Source organism: Pan troglodytes, chromosome 4 (assembly GCF_028858775.2).
Source record: "Pan troglodytes isolate AG18354 chromosome 4, NHGRI_mPanTro3-v2.0_pri, whole genome shotgun sequence".
NCBI lineage: Eukaryota > Metazoa > Chordata > Mammalia > Primates > Hominidae > Pan > Pan troglodytes.
Window position 1 is genome coordinate 52,976,535 of NC_072402.2, and position 21,005 is coordinate 52,997,539.

The following is a 21,005-nucleotide window of genomic DNA, read 5'->3' on the forward strand; positions in this document are numbered from 1 at the left end:
CATTTCAACATGAGATTTGGAAGGGACAAATGTCCAAACTGTATCATTCAGGAAAGGCCTTGTCTGCAAAAATAAGACACACAACTCATCCTGACAGCAATGGAAAACACATCTTGGCAAGGCTTTAAGCAGGTGTGGGGTTCTGTATAGTAGCCACTTTTGGTGCTATACACATCCCCTGGCCGCAGCTCTCCTCTGGCTTCAGCCTCGGCTGTGGTGGGCAGTTCCACGTGCTTTCAGGCTCTCCTTGAGAGAGTCCAGCCACAGGCATGATCCACCTCAAGCTTAGACCAGCTACATTTTTGCTTTCTGCCTTGGGGACTTCTCCAGGACAAAAACAGTCACAAATGTGCAAACCTCCTATGGAGAACTGTGCACACACACGTGTACACACACATGCGTGTGCACACGCAATTCCCAACAGCTTCAGGATAAGAGAGAAGAAGGAGGCAAGGCTAAGTTCAATTGTCCAAGCCTGGCTGACTGAGAAATTGCAGGTGCTGCTGACAGAAACAGTGAGGGCCCCACTGGAAGACAGAGGCAGCCTAGGGTTAAAAAGTCCATGCATGGAAAAAAGAGCGGCAGGGAGGCACATCATAGGAGAAGTGGAAGTAGCTAGGGAAATTCAACCTACAGAAGAGGAAACTTAGAGAGGACAAAGAGCCTTCTCTCAGGAAGTAGAGTCCAGAAAAGGAAGGAAAGAGAAGGGTATGAGCTAAGGGCAGAAATCACCAGCAGGTGGATCACAGCTCAGTCTATGAACGTACTTTCTCATCCCTACCGTAGCTGTGAGGGAGTGTGCATCCCTACCCTAGGACTCCTCAAACAAGATGTTCAGGAGGTTGCAGATCAGATTCCAAAATCCCAAGGGCAGGTCTAGCCAAGTGAGGTTAGAGCCAACTCGGAGAGTCTGGAGTTGTTCTCTCACTTCCATTTCCCTCCCTCTCATTCCTGACGCTCCCGTCTTCACATGTGTTGTGCAGCCTCATCTTGGGTTTTGCCTCAGGGGCAACTCTGAACAAGACTGGGAAAGAGGAGGCGCTGGCTCTACGTGCCCTGCACCCACTGCCCTCTCCAGGGATCTTTTCTCCTCCCCACCAGGAGCCCAACTCGGTCCTCACTCCCCATCCAGACCTGCCACCAGCACTGCTGCAGCCCCAGGCTCTCTAACTCTGGCAAAACATATCTTTCCTGATCTCTGGGGTTAGACACTCTAATACACTGAGCTGTGCCCTTGACTTGAAGAAAAGTGACTTTATTTGTACACATGGAGACAGACCAAAGAGCCAGGTGCAGCTAGTCAGATGGGCTTTTAGTATCCCCTCAACCACACCACACACACACTCCCCTATTCCCCTAGGACACCCCTTACCCTAAAATCTTCACAGAGCTTTTCTGACAGTGGTTCTCAGAAAGGGCAAAGACTGCTTACACCTTTTGAGTTATACAATTTTTTTCCCAACGGTATATCCTTTGTTGTCCTCTTCTGGACAAAGGTGGACCTTTGACTCAAAACATTTGTTTAGGAGAGCAATATTCACTCATACACACAGACACGTCTATATAGAGAGAGATCCGTTTGTTTTGAAATCAAATTGGCAAATTCATGATCCAATCTTCTGTAGGCAAAAGAGTTTCTTTGAACAAATTGTAAGCAAAGAGAAATTATTTCAGGTCCTTCATTCAACAAAAAAATTTTTTAAACACCTACAGTGAACTAGGCACTAACAGGGACAAAGAAAGAATTTCAAACGCATCCCTTGTGCTTAGAATTGCACTGGGAAGAAGAGACACTCAAATGTAGGAAGCCAAGTGACAACGCAGGCAGCAGGATAAGGTGAGGGCTGTATGGCTGGACAAACCCAGTGGCCCCTAAACCCTAGGATGCCTTAGAATCCTTGGGGTGTGGAGCCGTTAAAAATGCACAGTCCTTGGCTCTACCTAGGAGATCAGATTCACTAGGTCTCCAGTGAGTCCCAGAAATCTGCATTTTAAATAAGCTTTTAAACTATTCGAATACAGGTGGTCCACAGACCACCTTTGATGAACACTAGTCCAGCCAGCAGTTCTCTGTAGATGTCCAGAGGGAAAGGAAGCCCACTGGGCAGGCCCAGGAAGAGAGCTATTTTTGTGTTTAGACATGAAAAAGCTTACAAGGAATCCTTTTCTTTCCTCTGCTGCACAATTGAATGTTTTGAAGGAGAGCCAATACCTTGCCATTATCTGGAGAATGTGCAATTGGCACAAGGAATAAAAAGGGACGCATACAGCTGAGTCTAGAGCTGATGAAACCAGTTTATCTGAATCTGATTCCAGGGCATTTTGATGCTGAAAGGTGGTGTTATGACTCACTGAAGCTTTCACATCTATTGTTTTTCTTTTCCTGGGTGGCTTTGCCAAAGACCTTATAGATATCATTATTTTCAGATTACTGTTATTACACACATTCTTCTTGAATAAAATGCTACCTTGTTTTTATCTCCATAGAGCAAAATCAAGTTTCGGTTGTTTTCTTATCTTCATATGTAAAACAGTCCCAGCGGTTAAGTCTCAGATGGGAAGAAAAATTAACTAAAGCCTTGAGCAGAGATGTCCAGACTGAAGGCTGACTTAACGGTTTCCCCATGACCAAGTGGACAGGGTGGTACACGCAATTCCCTGGACACATGCCAGAAACTGGGCTTAAACTGCATCATGAGCAAATAAAGTTTGATTTAAAGAAAAGAGTTTCTGCAATTTAGCAAAAATGAATGACTGACGAGTAACACTATCCAGAAACTGACAGATTGTCAAACCCGCCTGCTACCCCTGGGTCATTTCAGCCATGGAATTTCTGGCCCAGTGAGAGCAAAGTCATTGCTTTCTCCCTTGACAGATTTCTCTGTGGAGAGTTCAGAACAGAAGAGAGAAATATCTGCAAGCTTTCTGAAAGCCATGGGGAAGCTGTGGGATGTTGTGTCCGGTGCCTGCGTCGGGCTCCATCTCTCTCCACAGCAGCTCTCATATGTATTTATGAAACCGTATGAGGCTCCCTGGTGGGTGGCACTTTATGGGTGAATTACTAGCTAAAATTCAAAGGGGTTTTGATGGCAAATAGTATTTTATTCAATTCATAAGCTTCTTCTCCTAATTCAGCATCTAGCCTTAAAAATAGACCTTTAGCAGAGGTTGAGCAAACACCTGCCTGTTTTGCTTTGGCCCAGAACCTGGGCTTGTCTCAGACCAGCTGGTTCCATATGGGCCTCTGTAATACGGTGGCCTGCAAAATACAGGATTCCCAGTTAAACTTGAATTTCATTACAAAGAACAAATCATTTGCAATATAAGTATGTCCCTGCAGTGTTGGGGATAGACATGTACTAAAAAATTTACTCTTTGCTTTTTGGAAATTCAAATTTAACTGAGCATCTTGTGGTTTTATTTGCTAAATCAGGCAGGCCTACTCTGTCACAGTGTATAAGCATCACACCGCCCTTGGTTCTTATCCAACATCCAGACCTATACTGGGGCTTCCCAGAATGGGATTCCCATGAATTTGGGATGCCCTGAGAGGTAGCGTTAGTAGTGAAAAAGGGGACCCTGCAAGGTGGAGGCCTCAAAGCCAATTATTTCTGCTGCCGCCCTACCCAAGGAGAGTGTAGATGGAAGTAAATACCTAAATGCCCTCATTAGGGTGGGGCTGGTCCAACACAGGAATTACGACACACGGCCAGACTCAGAGGCTGCCCTCTGTTCTGTGGCAAAAGGGTCCCAAAATACAGCCCACTGCTTAGCCTGACTGCCCTTCCTAAGTACTTCTTAAAGACTGCGTGTCCCAGCCGGGCGCGGTGGCTCACGCCTGTAATCCCAGCACTTTGGGAGGCCGAGGCGGGCTGATCTCGAGGTCAGGAGATCAAGACCATCCTGGCTAACATGGTGAAACCCTGTCTCTACTACAAATACAAAAAAATTAGCCGGGCATGGTGGCGGGCGCCTGTAGTCCCAGCTACTCGGGAGGCTGAGGCAGGAGAATGGCGTGAACCCGGGAGGCGGAGCTTGCAGTGAGCAGAGATCGCGCCACTGCACTCCAGGCTGGGCGAAAGAGCGAGACTCCGTCTCAAAAAAAAAAAAAAAAGACTGTGTGTCCCACTTTATCTGAGGGGCCAATCAGCTCAAGACATTTTTGAGCTGCCAGTCCCGAACTGCGTGCTTAAGCCCCAAGAGCCAGCAGGTATCCGCAGAGCCCCTGCACAGGGCTGCTGGGAGTTTCCATTGGCCACGCCTTCTGACCTCAGTTCTGCACTCCCATGCTCATTAGCTCCCTGCATTCCTGGATGCTCTTGAATATTCCCCTGCTCACCCTTCTTCTCTTGCCTGGTACAACCTTGGTAGCCTGACCCCAGAACTGGGCTGCTTGCCCTGGGCACCAGTTGGCTTTGTTCCCAGGCACTACTGCTGGGATTCGCTCTGGACTCTGAAATATGCCTCCTCAGCCAGCCCGACTCCCCAGATCCCACCAGCCTGCTCTGTCCAGAGAGATGAGACATTCGGACTATTCAGTGTCCGTTCATGCCATCTGCTGGGATCATGAATTCTATACTCTGGTCACACATTACGTGAATAATACTTCCCCCATTTCCTCAAAAAGATCCTCAGACGAGCTCAACCCCCATGTGCTAGTAGTTCAGGATTCTATGACCATCCTAAGTTTACACAACCACTTGGCCTTGGCTGGCCAAGACATGATGGTGTGGGAGCCTAGGAAGACCCTTCAGAGACGGCAGCAACCTGACTCTTCTTCTCACAGTCCCCCTCCAGCTCTGAGGGCAGAGGTGTCCCAACTAATGGTCTGTCCTCCTCACACAACCTCCCCCTCACAGTTTTGGGGTCTCATCTTTGGACCCTCTCTTGCCCCATTTTCCAAACACATCATCCCTGGCTGTATTAGGGGTCTCTGGGGCAGCCGCACTATGCTTTGATAGAGGGATGAGGTAAAGTTATTTTCCACTTTATTAACCTGAAAAAGCATAAACCGACCAAGTTTAGGGGCCTGAAGCATATTCTAAACAGACAGTGTCTCCTCCCTGACCCAGTTCTCTTACAGAATCATGGGAACCCATCTCCTCGACTTAACAGCGGCAGACAGGCTGGTGTTTCTTGGCATTGTTTTCTAGAGCTGAAGCTGCAGTTTTCCTGATTTGGCCCTTGCATATTATTTAATTGTTTATCTTGACATACAGGTTTATCCCAGAAGGGGATGTTTAAAAAGTGGCATGGAGACCCTGGCTATAGACAGAAATGCAGCTTAACTTACCTTGGCTTCCTTCCTGCCAGACTCCTCCCAATTATTCTGCAGGCTTCTTTGCCCTGAGGGCAGTTTGCAGCTCCTGGGACTGGAATTGGCTTAAAAAAAAAAATTCCTTCCTCTCTGTGCCCCATGTGAGGGAGCATTGTGTTCTCTCTAAATAATCAGCCTGGCTTTGTGTGACCTAACTGGACAGGGCCCTTTGAGAGATTTTTCAGTTGCAGAAAGAGCAGTCAGTGGCATCCTACAAAATCAGAAAGTTTTCAGACCAAGGAGAGAAGTCAGTGACAGCAAGATATTTTTTTCTTTAAGTTGTATTGTGACTAATTCCTCTCTCCCACTGGTGTTTAGAGTAATTAGGTAAAAGTGCAACAGAAGATTCCAAATTTATATTTTAGATCTAATAAATAATAACATTTAATCAGATGCTCCCCATCCATTAACACCAAAATAACAAACAATTCAATGAATTATTTTAGGGTACTTACCATGTGCAAGGCATTGTCAAGGTAATTATTTCTTGCATTTACTGATTTCCTCCTGGGGATGCAGCACTAGCAAGAAGCTAACGGATTAGAAAGAAGTAGAAGGCCTCCAGCTGACAACCCACTCAGAAGAGAACATGGATCAGAATTGCCTCCCTCCACTGTGCCAGGCACAGAGCTGGGAATTCATAAGCAGAAATTACCTCATTCAATCATCTCAATAGCCCTGTGGGGAAGACAGTAGTTCTCCATTTTACAGATGTGGAAACTGAGATCCAAAGACTATGTACATAGCAGGCAGAATGATGCCTCCCCTCCTTCAAAAATTCTGAAGCCTGTGAATAGGTTACCTCAAATGGCAAAAGGGGCTTTGAAGAGGTGATGAAAGGTTTTGCAGTGGGGATGTTACTACTGACTTTCTGGGTGGGCCCAGTGTAATTGCCATGGTCTTTAATAAGGGGGTAGATAGGAAGATAAGAGTGAGAATGACAGGGATGTGACAATGGAAACAGAAATTGGAGTGATGTCGGGTCATGAGTCAAGGAATGCATGCACCCTCTAGAAGCTGGAAAAGGCAGGAAAACAGATTCCTCCCCCTCCACCCCAAGCCTCCTGAAGATGCCCTGCCCTGATAACCCACTGTGAACTTCTGGCCTCCAAAACTGTAAGATATCTTGGTCCATTTTCTGCTGCTGTAACAGAATACCACAGGCTAGGTAACTTATAAATAACAGAAGTTTATTTGTCTTATGGATCTGGAGGCTGGGAAGTGCAAGATCAAGGGGCTGCATCTGGTGAGGGCCTTCTTGCTGTGTCATAACATGCAGAAGGCATTATCTGACAAGAGAGCATGCGAGAGAGAGAGAGGAAGGGAACCAGAACTTCATTCTTTTATGTGGAGCCCACTCCTTTGATAACTAACACACTCCTGTGATTAACAGCCTTGATCCATTCATGAGGGCAGAGCCCTCATGACCTAATCACCTCCTGTAAGACCATGTTTCAACATTGTTACAATGGCAACTAAATTTCAACCTAAGTTTTGGAGGCGATATTAAACTGTAGCAGTTATACATTTGTGTTATTTTAAGCCACTGAGTTTGTAGTCATTTGTTGGAACAGCAATAGAAACTAATACAGTACGCCCCATTTGCATTCCACAATGGATTTGAGGTGGTCATAGACAGTTGCTCCAGAGTGGTAGAACCAGTCAGGACTGCATGCTATCTAACTGGCCCCTGGAGTTCTGCAAGGCAGGGGCCCTAGAGCAGGACTCAAGTGAAGTCAGTGTGCCCTTAAAGTCTATGTCGTTTCTTTTTTTCTGATCTGCTTCCTCAAGATAAAATTTAGGAGCAAAATGAGTGAAATACCAGAAGAGAAATATTCTGTAACATGACATGTTTAATGAATGAGTAAAGAGTTCAGGAAATGAGTGAGTTCTGAAAATGAGTTACTGGAGCATGCTAAAGTGATCCGGGAAGACTTGATAGAGGCAATATAGTATAACCTGGGCCCTGCAGCATGGACAGATTGGAAGTAGCATTAGAGGCAAACAGGAGGCCTTGCAGCTGAGGGAATGACCTGATAGAAGAAATGCCCCTGGGAACAGAAAGGATAAACCAACCTTCCTAACCTGTATCCCCACCTCCTACCCTCACCCTATTCTCTGCCTGTGGATTCCATTAAATCTTCCAACCAAAGCCTTGGCAAAGGCTTTGAATAACATCCTGTGGTCTTCCTTACTTTACAAATGCTAAGTCTTGACCCAAAGAGATATAATTGGTCTTTCTCGCCCACAGTTACCAAACAGATCAAGTCTCCCAGGTCACTGCTCCCTAGTCATTAGGAACAAAGCGTTTTTAGTTTTTCAAAGTCAACAAGCATACTCTTTGTCTCTGTAGTGGCCAGTTTGATTTAGCATGTCCAAATGAGGAAAATTTGGATTAGAATTCCAGACTTTAACCCTGGCCAGGAAATTTTGTCAAATACAAGGACAGTGACTTGAGAGATACACTCTTAAACCATCTTTAATTTATAATTAAGTAAATTGTAAGAGGGGCAGCATCTGACTAAAAATGGCTCTAAAGCAGAAGATTCAGCCTCTCTATTCCTGTGTTCTGCTGTCACCTGCAACATAACATTGAGCACACTCTGTTACATCTTCTGTGAAATGAGAAATTGGACTTAAAATTCTCTCCATCACTTCAGATGCTTTGGGCCATGAGGCAACAGAAACCCTGATTCAAAGTGGTTTAAACATTTAAGGAAACATCCTATCCTGTATAACAGAAAGTAGAGCAGCAGGGAAGCTTAGGGGTTGACTGATTGGGTGGCTCAACAACGTCATCAAGAACCTGGGTTCTTTCTATCTTTCTCTCTCTCTCTTGCCATACCTGGGTATCAGCTTCATCCTTGTGCTGGTAGTGAGACTGCTGTTGCATCTCCAGGCATCACATTCAGACACAAAGCATCCAGAAGAAAAGGAGGAAGACTCCCAGAAGATGTCCCTTCACATAGTATTGGCCATAATTGAGTCACATGTGCCAATATCTGAATAAATCACCGGAAAGGAGACCCTCAAGAGGTGATGTTTCAGCCTCTCCTGGGAGTACAAAAGCGGAAGAAAACAGAACAAAATCACAATTCTGTGTGGAAGGAAAATTGGGAGAATTGCTGCTAGACAGAAAATGTATAGTGACCTCTATTCTCTCAGAGGTATTTCCAGCTCTAAAAATTTCATATATTGAAAAGTATTTGTTGCCTAACATGGTATAAACCCAGACCACCAATTCACATGCCTACATATAACCAAGCACTGTGCTATTCACCCAAGAAACAGCAGTGAGCAAGAGGCATGGAGCTTCATGCAGCGGCCAGTCTAAGGGATCCTGACCACACGAAAACCATAACCACCAGTTGCATTGTAACACCTGATTTCCAACAGTGGCCCCGGGTGAGGCCTCATGGTATTGGTGATATAGATAAATGAGAGAAAATAGTTGCTGTTAATTTAAACAAGTTACATTTAAAACATTGACCAATCAACATCCCTGTCTACCCTCGGACAACCTAAAGAACTCTAGTGGTGTTACACAGTAAAAAGCGGGGTAGTAGGTGGGGTGTTACATTTTCTTAAAAGAAAATTCAAATTGGCTACTAGAGTTTTTGACCTCACATTGACCATGGGCAGACTGTGTCTTTTTAAACTCATTTCCAGAGTACTTGAATGAGGAATGACATTTTTCCTCCTAGTGTAGACCTGGTCCCGAGTTATTTCCTATGGCTACAATGACTATTCCAAGGAATGGAGAAAATAGAGATGGATGGATGTTTGATGGGAAATTTTACACTTCTCGTGAGTCTTTTTTTTTGTGGGGTTCTGTATGTTTGCTCAATTGCAATTACCTGTGTCTTTCTTCTGTGGCTGGATTAGTAACTATTCAATTCATCCAAAGAATAGAACAGTGCCACTAAAATGAGTGTTCTTCTCCCAACAGGATACTTAGGTTTTGACTGAATAATCAAACTCTGCAAGAAATGTCACCAACATATTTATTATACCAAGTGACAGGAACAGGAGATATGTTTTGTTATATAATATATTATAACTAACTAGAAGAGTAGACCACAAAAACTTCCTTAAACATGAAAGTCACACCTGCCCATGTTCCTACGTACATGCAGTGATAAATTTCTGTCCCCATTTCACAACCAGGTTTACCAGATGACCATGCGAATAAGAAGCATATAAAGCAATAAGTATACTTGAGTGAAAGAATAAAGCATTTTTAAAGTTCCAATTTTTCCACTGAATCATTGCTGCCAATTGTTGAACTATGGGTAGGGAGAGTGGTCTGTTCTTGTTATAAGGCTGGGATTTGCCATATAAAAGTGGGCCTAGACAGCACAGTGAAGCGAATTCTATAATTTCTGCAATTACAATTAAAATCTCTGTTCCCCCTCATCAAGCTTCTAAGCAGACCTACTCACAGATGTTACCCTGCCTCATTTGAGGTCCATTTCTATTTCCCACCCTCGATGGAGCTGCTAATAAACAGTGAAATGGCCAAACCAAGGAGAGAAAAGAGAGAAGAACCAAAGGCCAGAATCATCTACAAGTTGAATAACTTGTACTTGAAAAACAGTGGTTTAACAGTAACCAAATGAGAGTATGTGCCTGATTTGTCCATTCTCTTTCAGGCTGTCATTTCAGGTCCTGGCTTTATCCTACCTCACAGGCCATGTTATTGAAATAGAAAAGCCACATTAATTTGGTGGAGGCTTCTTATTTGATGTCCTTAAAATCACATATAGCAGTGACTTTTTTTTACAGCATCTTTCACCTTCTTGCATGAGGGTTTTCCTTAGGTGGAGGGCTCTTGAAAGTACTTTGCATTTCATTCTCCCAGGATCTCTGCTCTGACTCTTGATGCATTAGTCACAGTTCCAAGAGGGAACAGGGTAAATGACTTCATAGTCAAAACCCAAACCTAAACAGATGGTTCCTTTATCCCAAGAAAATGCAAAGACTTGTAGGTCTCCTGTGGTAATGGGATTTGGCCTGAACGTTAAGGGATACCAGAGTCAGCAGGCTGGGATTCAGGCCTGAGAGCCAGGCATCACGGGCTTTCTTCTTATTTCAACTCCAGGCCAATTGACTATGTGGTCTTCCAGCCAAGTATTTGCCCAGGATATGCTAAAATGACAAATGCCTGAGAAAACCATAGGTAGGCTGACCTCATTCTCCAAGTGTGGCCTTGAACTACCAAATACATCAATTCACCGGAGGACTTGTTAAAAATACAGATTCCTGGAGCCTGCCCCTGGAACTCATTGGAAAATTTTATGCTCACTGAATTATGAGGACCACTTCTAGACTCTTCCTACTCAAAGTGTGGTCCTGACACCAGCAACATCAGCAACACCTGGAAGGTTGTAAAAGATATAGAATCTCAGGCCCTGCCCCAGACCTATGGAATCAGAACTTGCACTTTAACAAGGTCCCCAGACAATTCCTTGAAGTGTGAGAAACATTTTGCTGGCATGGTTTGGCCCTGTAACCTAGTTCTCATCAGCTGGGAAGTGAGATGCAGCTGGGAAGAGCAATGCAACAGGAAGCTTCTTCTCAACCCTAATCTGCATATTAGGATTCACTAAGGAGCTTTTCACAATACTGACGTCAAGGCCCTACTACAGGCTAATTTAATCCAACCTCCTGGATTAAGAGCTCATCTAATTCCAATGTGTAGCCAGAATTAAGAACCACTGTTCTATAGGAGCAAAACTCAGAATCAAAGCTTAAAGCCCTTGGTACTAACTACCCAGCCAAGTCCCACTCCCCTAAAAAGCAATCTGGCATTTGCTTGAAGGGATTCCTAAAATATTTGCCCTTTCCTAAGAAGAGGCAGCATCGGCCTTTTGAATGGCTACTCATTGTCCATGCTTCATAAAAATATGCTGGGCCTCCACTCCCCGGGAGCTCGAGGGCAGCGTTCCCGTTTCTGTTTCCTTTGTTAACCAAGTCCCAGCTCTGGGCTTCCTCAGGATGGGAAATGGCTCCTTCTGAGGCAGCGTTTCTCTTTGCCTTTTCTGCCCCTGGGATTTGTGATTCTGGACAAGGCATATGCCTTCTTACCATGTCATTTTCCTCATTTGCAGAGGGAAAACACAGTGTCCATTGATTCCTTTGGTTAAGCTGACTGCTGCCCCTGGCTCACGTCCAGTGACTATTTCTCTGTGCAGCAATCCTCAGCTGGGGGCGAGCCAGGAGGGAGATGGCTGCCCACTTAAAGCACAAGCCCCAAGTGCTCTCCGTTCTGTGAGCTCTCCAAATGCCAGCTTGCTCAGCTGATTCACTTTGACGCAGGCAGGTTCATCAGAAAGCCTTGGAACAGGTTGGAGAACAGAAATGCCACTGGATTCCTTTGAATTGTGTGCATTTAAGTGCAGGCTCCAGTAGATCCAGGCTATAGGACTATAAGCCTTTCTTTTCACAGGAAACCCTCCAAATTGGTCTGATAAACTTTCTGGGACTCAAAATAGAACCACAGCACAGGGAAGTATCACCTATGTGTCTCTAATTGTTGATAATGTCTGTGTTTCTTTTAATATCTCTATATTACATGCTGTTGCCATCATTCTCCATTTCTCTTTACCCGCTACTACTAATAATATTGAACGCTTTGCTGTGTGCTGAAGCATTTCACATTTGTATTATCACATTATCCTCACCACCATTTTGAGAGGTAGGGGTTATCATTGTACCCATTTCACAGATGCAAAACTGAGGTTTAAATAAGTTCAGTAACTTATTTGTTTGTCCCACATTCCAGGGAGTAAAAGTGACAGAGACTGGCTTCATCCAGATTTATGTGATTCCAACATATGGGACCATAAAACAGGTCCCGTTCCTGTTTATAAAGGTTTCCTGATCCCACTCCCTCAGTGCTTCTTAGGGCCAGGGTCTCCCACACTAAATCTTCCCATCTGGATCTGTTTGTTTGGGGCTTGGCCATAGCATATGGTAGAGTCAAATGGATTCAGGACTAACAATGAGGATAAGGGAGTGGGGAAGGGAGTAAACTTAGATTCCTATTTCTGTCAGATACCAAAATTAATTCCATATGAACTAAAACTTTAAGTGAAACAAGCCGGGCACAGTGTCTCATGCCTGTAATCCCAGCACTTTGGAAGGCCTAGGTGACTGGATAACTTGGGGCCAGGAGTTCAAGACCAGCCTGGCCAACATGGTGAAACCCTGTCTCTACTAAAAAATACAAAAATTAGCTGGGCATGGTGGCTCATGCCTGTAATCCCAGCTACTCAGGAGGCTGAGGCAGGAGAATCGCTTGAACCCAGGAGGCGGAAGTTACAGTGAGCAGAGATTGTGCCACTGCACTCTAGCCTGGGAGACAGAATGAGACTCCATCTCAAGAATGACAGCAAAGACAAAAGCTATAAATTAAAATATTACAAATTTTGACTGCACAACATTTTTTGTATTATTATACTTTAAATCCTGGGATACATCTGCAGAACGTGCAGGTTTGTTACATAGGTATACATGTGCCCCGGCGGTTTGCTGCACCCATTAACCTGTCATCTACATTAGGTATTTCTCCTAATGCTCTCCCTCCCCTTGCCCCCACCCCCCAACAGGCCCTGGTGTGTGATGTTCCCCTCCCTGTGTCCATGTGTTCTCATTGTTCAACTCCCACTTATGAGTGAGAACATGGAGTGATTGATTTTCTGTTCCTGTGTTAGTTTGCTGAGAATGATGGTTTCCAGCTTCATCCATATCCCTGCAAAGGACATGAACTCATCCTTTTTTATGACTGCATAGTATTCCATGTGTATATGTGCCATATTTTCTTTATCCAGTCTATCATTGATGGGCATTTGAGTGGGTTCCAAGTCTTTGCTATTGTGAGTAGTGCTGCAATAAACATGTGTGCATGTGTCTTTATAGTAGAATGATTTATACTCCTTTGAGTATATACTCAGTAATGGGATTGCTGGGTCAAATGGTATTTCTAGTTCTAGGTCCTTGAGGAATCACCACACTGTCTTCCACAATGGTTGAACTAATTTACACTCCCACCAAGAGTGTAAAAGCATTCCTATTTCTCCACATCCTCTCTAGCTTCTGTCTTTTCCTGACTTTTTAATGATCACCATTCTAACTGGCATGAGATGGTATCTCATTGTGGTTTTGATTTGCATTTCTCTAATGACCGGTGATGATGCGCTTTTTTTCATGTTTGTTGGCCACATAACTGTCTTCTTTTGAGAAGTGTCTGTTCAAATACTTTGCCCACTTTTTGATGGAGTTGTTTGTTTTTTTTCTGTAAATTTGTTTAAGTTCCTTGTAGATTCTGGATATAAGCCCTTTGTCAGATGGATAGATTGCAAAAATTTTCTCCCATTCTGTAGGTTGCCTGTTCACTCTGATGATAGTTACTTTTGCTGTGCAGAAGCTCTTTAATTCAATTAGATGCCATTTGTCAATTTTGGCTTTTGTTGCCATTGCTTTTGCTATTTTAGTCATGAAGTCTTTACCCATGTCTGTGTGCTGAATGGTATTGCCTAGGTTTTCTTCTAGGGTTTTTATGGTTTTAGGTCTTATGTTTAAGTCTTTAATCCATCTTGAGTTAATTTTTGTATAAAGTGAAAGGAAGGCGTCCAGTTTCAGTTTTCTGCATATGGCTAGCCAGTTTTCCCAATACCATTTATTAAATAGGGAATCTTCCCCATTTCTTGTTTTTGTCAGGTTTGTCAAAGATCAGATGGTTGTAGATGTGTGGCATTATTTCTGAGGCCTCTCTTCTGTTCCATTGGTCTATATACCTGTTTTGGTACCAGTAGCATGCTGTTTTCATTACTGTAGCCTTGTAGTATAGTTTGAAGTCAGGTAGTGTGATGCCTCCAGCTTTGTTCTTTTGGCTTAGGATTATCTTGGCTCTGTGGGCTCTTTTTTGGTTCCATATGAAATTTAAAGTAGTTTTTTCTAATTCTGTGAAGAAAGTCAATGGTGGCCTGATGGGGATGACATTCAATCTATAAATTACTTTGGGCAGTATGGCCATTTTCATGATACTGATTCTTCCTTTCCATGAGTATGGAATGTTTTTCCATTTGTTTGTGTCCTCTCTGATTTCCTTGAGCAGTGGTTTGTAGTTCTCCTTGAAGAGGTCCTTCACATCCCTTGTAAGTTGTATTCCTAGGTCTTTTATTCTCTTTGTAGCAATTGTGAATGGGAGTTTACTTGTGATTTGGTTCTCTTTTTGTCTATTATTGGTGTATAGGAATGCTTGTGATTTTTGCACATTGATTTTGCATCCTGAGACTTTGCTGAATTGCTTATCAGCTTGAGATTTGGGGCTGAGACAATGGGGTTTTCTAAATACACAATCATGTCATCTGCAAACGGAGACAATTTGACTTCCTCTCTTCCTATTTGAATACCCTTTATTTATTTCTCTTGCCTGATTGCCCTGGCCAGAACTTCCAATACAATGTTGAATAGGAATGGTGAGAAAGGGAATCCTTGTCTTGTGCCAGTTTTCAAAGGGAATGCTTCCAGCTTTTGCCCATTCAGTATGATATTGGCTACAGGTCTGTCATACATAGCTCTTATTATTTTGAGATACGTTCCATCAATACCTAGTTTATTCAGAGTTTTTAGCATGAAGGGGTGTTGAATTTTATCGAAGGCCTTTTCTGCATTTATTGATATAATCATGTGGTTTTTGTCTTTGGTTCTGTTAATGTGATGAATTATGTTTATTGATTTGCATATGTTGAACCAGCCTTGCATCCCAGGGATGAAGCAGACTTGATCATGGTGGATACGCTTTGTGATGGACTGCCCAACAGTTTTAAATGTAAATTGAAAGGTAAAAAACAATTGACAAATGGGAAAAGATTGTAAAATGCATGAGAAAGAATTAATAGACTGAACATATACAATGTTCTTACAAATCAGTAAGAAAAAGATGAATACTCCAATTTAAAAATAGACAAAGAGAAAAGAATAAAAAGGAGACTAATATTCATGATTGGTAAGGATGGAATTCTGGCAACAGACTTCTGCATTTTCTGCAGGTGGGAGTATGAAATGACATAACATTTCTAAAGGTCGGTTTGACAAAATGTAGTGAAACTTTAAAAATGCAGAACAGTTGGCCCAGTCGTTTTGAGGAATAGATTTTAAGGAAATAATTAAGGATATGCATAGTGACCCAGCAAGAGAATGACCTTGGAATGGTGTGGACAGACGTTAAAAAAAAAAAAAAAAGCAAAAAACAAAAACTGGCAACATCCTAGAAGCCCTGTAAGAGAATCATTGAAAATATCGCACCGCATCCCTACAATGAAAGTTCTGTAGAATCATTAAGAATAGAGTATATTTATTAAACTATATTCATTAGAAGGATGTTCACGTGGAAAGATATTCACAGTGTATTGTTCAGAAAAAGAAAAAGCCAGTTACCCCACAGAATAACCGTGTTTGTACTCAGGATATACAAGAAAGGTTTGCCTCCAGCTAATGAGAATATGTTTGCCTCCAGCTAATGAGAATATGTTTGTTTAATGAGAATATATGGTTTTTGTTTTCTTTATGTATGTTTGCATTTTTCATTAACTCTGTGATAACTGCTTTTGTAATGAGAAGGAAAAATACAATAGATGTTGTAAAAGAGGAAACATCACAGAGCCCCAGTCCTAGTTCCTGGATGGTTAAGAGTGGGTGGGTCCGGATGTAGTCACAGCACCCACTCACACTGTCCTGAGAAAGTTCTGGCCTGTGCGGGAAACCAGGTCTTGCCCTGTGAGCCCCCACTGGCCCCATGGAGGCCTGCCTTTTCCCGAGGCCCATCCAGCAATCAGTCCCCATCTTTACAGGGATCTGGGTCTCTTCTCTGTGTCCCAGACCCCAGTACTGGTCCAAGCCCTGAAGACTGCACCCAGGAAAGTGGAGGTATGGACAGAGGCAGCCGGTGCCTGAGGAAGCTCCACGGGGCAGGCAAGGCCCCCACGTCCAGTCTCAGCCCCTCTTTTGGCCACATGTGGGTATTCGTTCCTCCTTTTGGTCTTCCTGAAAACACTCTTTTGACCCTCCTGCGCTTGGTGAAGATTCATAGTAACCTAAGGTGGCCCCTTCTCTGCAAATGTTGCCGGACCTTCCAGCCCATTGGCTGCTGCCTCAGTCTCCCTCCACCGTCCCGGCCCCGCCCCCCCCCCCCCCGACATTGCCTCAAGTTGCCCCTGGGTGGCTCGGAAGCAGATGTGCAGCCAGCAACCAGGGGGGCTGCGCCGAGGCGGGAGCCACCCCGCGAGGCGCGGGCATGGGCAGGGCTGGCGGGTGGCTGGGAAGCCATTTGCATCGAGTGCCTGGTTCCCGGAGCGGGGGACTGGGATTGTTCCTGCTGGAATCCGGGGGGTTCACCCGCCTGGGCCGCCGGCTTGCAGGGATCCCGCCGAAGCCTGTCGCCCCCAGAGCACCGGTTCTCATCTCGGGAACCCCAGGTGCCCCCACGCTACCCGGATGTGGGGCGGGGATCTCAGGGGCGGGGTCCTCCAGGGACGACAGTTCCCACCCGGCCCAGGAACCCCCGACTTCCCGGCTTAGGAAAGCTGGGCTCGGCGGAGGCCCAGGGCTGCCCAGCTCTGCCTCCTCGGGGGCAGGCGTCAGAGACAGGAGAGAACCCCCGAACCCCGTGCCAGCCTGTCCCGGGCCCCGGCCCATCGGCCCCACTGGCCCTCCCTGCACCCTTCCGGTCTCCTATTGGCCAATCTAGGGGTCTCGGACAAAGTGCAGCGACCACGGCCCCTCAGATCCCGCCGCCTCCTCGAGGCGGAGGCCCCTGCTCCAGAGCCCGCCAAGCCCCGGCGATTCGCGGTACCCGGGCCACAGGGCCCGCCATGGGCGCTGCGAGGCCTGAGGTCGCTGTATCCGGTGGCCTCTGCGGTTCCACCACCCCCACCGCGAGATGGGCGGTCTCTGGGGAACACCGCCCGCCCGCCCGCATGACCGCGCTGGCCTTGGAGAGGGAGCCAGGGGACCCAACCGGCTTGTGGCGCTGCTGGGTGCGCCCGGAGAAACCGACCCGGGACCGGGGAAAAGGGGTGGAGGCCCGGCAGTCGGGCCACCTCGGAGCTGCGGAGCTCAGGAAAGGCCAGCACTAATTTACTCAAACAGCAAAATTTAAAAGGAAATTTGAGACAGTAATAGCAGCGACATCTCAGAGAACGACAGGAAAAAAAAAGTTTTGAATCAGGCTTTCGTGCAGGGACTCCGATTTTGCAATAAGCGCTTAATTAAAAATAAAATATATTGATGCGGTAGGCAAGTCGCGTTCCTGGGAAGGTAAAAACACAGTGGACTCCCCCACACCCCAGATGCTCCACCTGCCTGCTGTAATTACAGGGCTTCAGAGAGGAGGGAAAAAACACGACAGAGAGAAATCTGCTTGCATATTTTTCTTCTATTGTGCTGAGCTCATTTGAATTATAATGTGTTGCAGGCCGGAGAAGGAAATTTTGTGCCTTGAATAATGAATTCCCCTGGAGCCCACGGTACCTGTACTTCTCTTTAGTGTCCACTGAGAATAACGTGTTCGACATTCAAGTGACAACACTGGAAAGCATTTCAAAGCCCTGGAGCCCCAGAACGCTGTACACCCCGACGGCTCTTCTGCCTGCCCTCTCTTTGGCTTCCAAATGCAGCAAGCTCTTTCTTTACTTAAAATGTGTTCATCTTTCACACGCATCCTGGATGTACCACAGAAAGACAGTACAGATAGGTAGGCTCTTATTTCTGAAGCTGAGCTGGTCCCGCCCAGCACAAAGCTTTAAAGCTGCTAAGTCTCCAGGATATTATCCAGTTTTTAAAAATGGAAAAACTGGGAACAGGGAGGCTCAATATCTTGTCCCAGGCCCAAACAAGCTTTTCTGGAGTCAGTATCATTCAACTGGCTCAGGCTGGATTTTCATAAGAAAAGATAATAAACATTTACTAATGTAATAAAATAGACACCTTTTAAGTCACAAGCAGTATCCAAACCTTTGGGACATTCTATGGTGCTGAACAGCTATTTCATAGAGGCTTTATGTTAAGGAGCAAGTGCAGAAAAAAATCTGAAAATCTCAGTAAGATGAGAAAACGAAAGCTTTACAAAATGGTAGAAGAAAGTAGTCTCTCATGCCTAAACTTCCAAATAAGTTTTTGTTTGTTTGTTTTTGGGTTTTTAGTTGAGCATTCTTTCTGGTTTGAAATAGATTCAGAAGGCTTTTTAAAACAAGTCACTTTTGGCCAAATATATTAAGGTATAACCAAATGATACCATAGATCCATTTAGAAAACAGAAAGTTCTTTACTGACATGAAAGGATTTCTAAGACATATTCATAAGTAAAAAAGCAAATATACTACTATTTGTATGGGATGAAAAAATAAAAGAAACATGTATATACATACTTGTTTGTATATGCATAGACTATCTCTCTGGGTGGATGTTGCCTTTTAAGGGGGGAAGGCTGAGGTGGGAGGACAGAGTTTCTCTCCTTTATCTAAATCAGGGGTGTCCAATCTTTTGGCTTCCCTGGGATATATTGGAAGAAGAAGAATTGTCTTGGGCCACACATAAAATACACTAACGATAGCTGATGAGCTAAAAAAATGCAAAAAAATCTCACAGTGTTTTTAGAAAGTTTCTGAATTTGTGTTGGGCCACATATGGCCTTGAGGGCCACAGGTTGGACAAGCTTAATCTAAATCCTTTGTTATTTCAGTTTTAAACAATGTAAATGAATTGTTTGCTTAAAAAATAAATTAAATGTAATAAGTATTAATATCGTTCAAGTGATAACACAGCCAAGGAATGACAAGGGTTAACTGATAATCCTGATTTTTACAGGTAATTGTAGTCATTACTTCTACATCTTTTATCATGTCTTTTAACCACTTGCCAAAGGAGGAGCTGATGTGGAGTTTTCTCCTCTGCCTGCCCTCTGCTCTGCTCTAACACAGGCCCAAATAGGCAGGGAAATGACCCCGCAATGGGTATAGGAAAAAATAGAAAAAGGAAACAAAGACTAGGTTTAATCAACAAGTTAACAAAGGACAGCTGACTGCACTCATTTACTTTCTGAGCTAGGACATTTTCTTCGTGTCCTGAGAACTATTTCAGGACTTTTTTTAAGTCCCTACTTATTAACATTCTAAGAGCTCTGAACTGAAATGCAGAGAACCCCAAAGCCTGGGAAAGGCAAGAACTCTGCCAGACCTTGTGGGTCTGGCTGAACCATCTTGAAATAGTTCTTTGGAGTGTGCTGTACCACTTCCAGCAGCCACAAAGGGCAGGCAAGCTAAGAATGTCATCTACATGGCCCGAGATGTTCCCCGCAAGAGCTCCCAGTCTGGCTTTTCAGATGCTCAATCCTGCAGTCCAACTGATACCCAGGATGCCCAGGGAGTGAGCCCAAAGAGCCCAGCTGGGCCCAAAAAGGAGCCATCCTCCCCAAAGACGGAGTATGGAAACTTCCTCTGAGATAGGCTCCCCCTGCCCGAACAAAACAAAAAACACAGAAGTCCATCTCTCCTTTCACTTGTTCTCTGATTCCCTTTAGCAGAGCCCAAACCTTTCTCCACTAAGAGCAATGTTTCTCAACCTCAGCACTTTAACAATGGCACCAGATAATTCTGTCATTTGGGGGCTATGCTGCGCATTGTAGGATACTGGCCTGGCCTCTGTGTACCAAGTGAGTAGCACCCTTCCCCAAAATGTCTCCAAACACTGAGAAATGTTCCCTGCGGGGGGGGGGAAATTGTTCCCAGCTGTGAGCCACTAAATTAGGCACTAAAGTCCAATAATTCTGAGAGATATAACAACCTTTTCATGTGTTTAATACAATGGTAAAATGTAAATCAAGTTTATGAAAATCATTAGTAGACAAATAATATGAGAATAAGAAGTCAAAATTATTGAGAAGAGATGACACAAACTACAAATGTGCATGCTATTTGGGGTGTTTATATTAATATTTGCTGGGAGTTAGAAATATGATGGGATTCAGGTGACATGAAGATGTGCTGGATACATTCCTTTTACCCCACCCGGCCCTCTAAATGTGCTCTCCACCCTTGTCCACCTTGCTTTGTGCCTCAGGAAGGTGACCCTATGGGCTACATCGACATGCTCACTCTCTCTCTGGCTTTGGATGGGTTTGGCCCATGAGAGGAACTGGCCAATGGCAGCATGGGAGGAGAATAAGGTTGATTACCCTGGATCCCTCCTGGCCAGATCATGGTTGATTGGCTGCTCTCCTCCTCCACAGGCCATGGCTGCTATTGGTAGGCTGTCTTCCAGAGCTGCATCTCTCTCTCCAGCATGCAGGAACTACATCCGCCCTGGGCCCTGCAGGCCTAGAAGTGGTAATGGTGCCCCACTGTTGTTAGCTCAGGATACTGCACTGTCTTTTGTTCATTTCCCTAAATCCTACCCACACTTTTATAAGTCATCCTTTTGCAAAAATCTCCTCCGATTACTCAGTTTGACTGTGCCATCTGTTTCCTGCTCAACCCTGACCTATACGGATGAACAGAAAATCATTTGAGGGGACAGTGGCCATTCTGGGACAGGATTTAGGAATTCTTGGATCCCTTGACCAAACACTAAAATGCCTTGTACCAAAGCAGTTCCTGATACCTCTTCTCTATTTCTCCCCCAGTTACCA

The 21,005-nt window shown here is 44.6% G+C and overlaps 1 long non-coding RNA gene across 1 annotated transcript in view; it reads right to left on the bottom strand.

Annotated features, from left to right (window-relative positions):
• LOC736106 (uncharacterized) overlaps nucleotides 1-21,005 on the bottom strand; it is a 42,596-nt gene that overhangs the window by 9,794 nt on the left and 11,797 nt on the right. Inside the window, exons 2-4 of the long non-coding RNA XR_680157.5 lie at nucleotides 9,175-9,297; nucleotides 8,163-8,371; nucleotides 5,294-5,995 (exon numbers count right to left, since the gene is read on the bottom strand). This is a non-coding gene — a long non-coding RNA (uncharacterized LOC736106). The remainder of the gene's footprint in view (nucleotides 1-5,293; nucleotides 5,996-8,162; nucleotides 8,372-9,174; nucleotides 9,298-21,005) is intronic.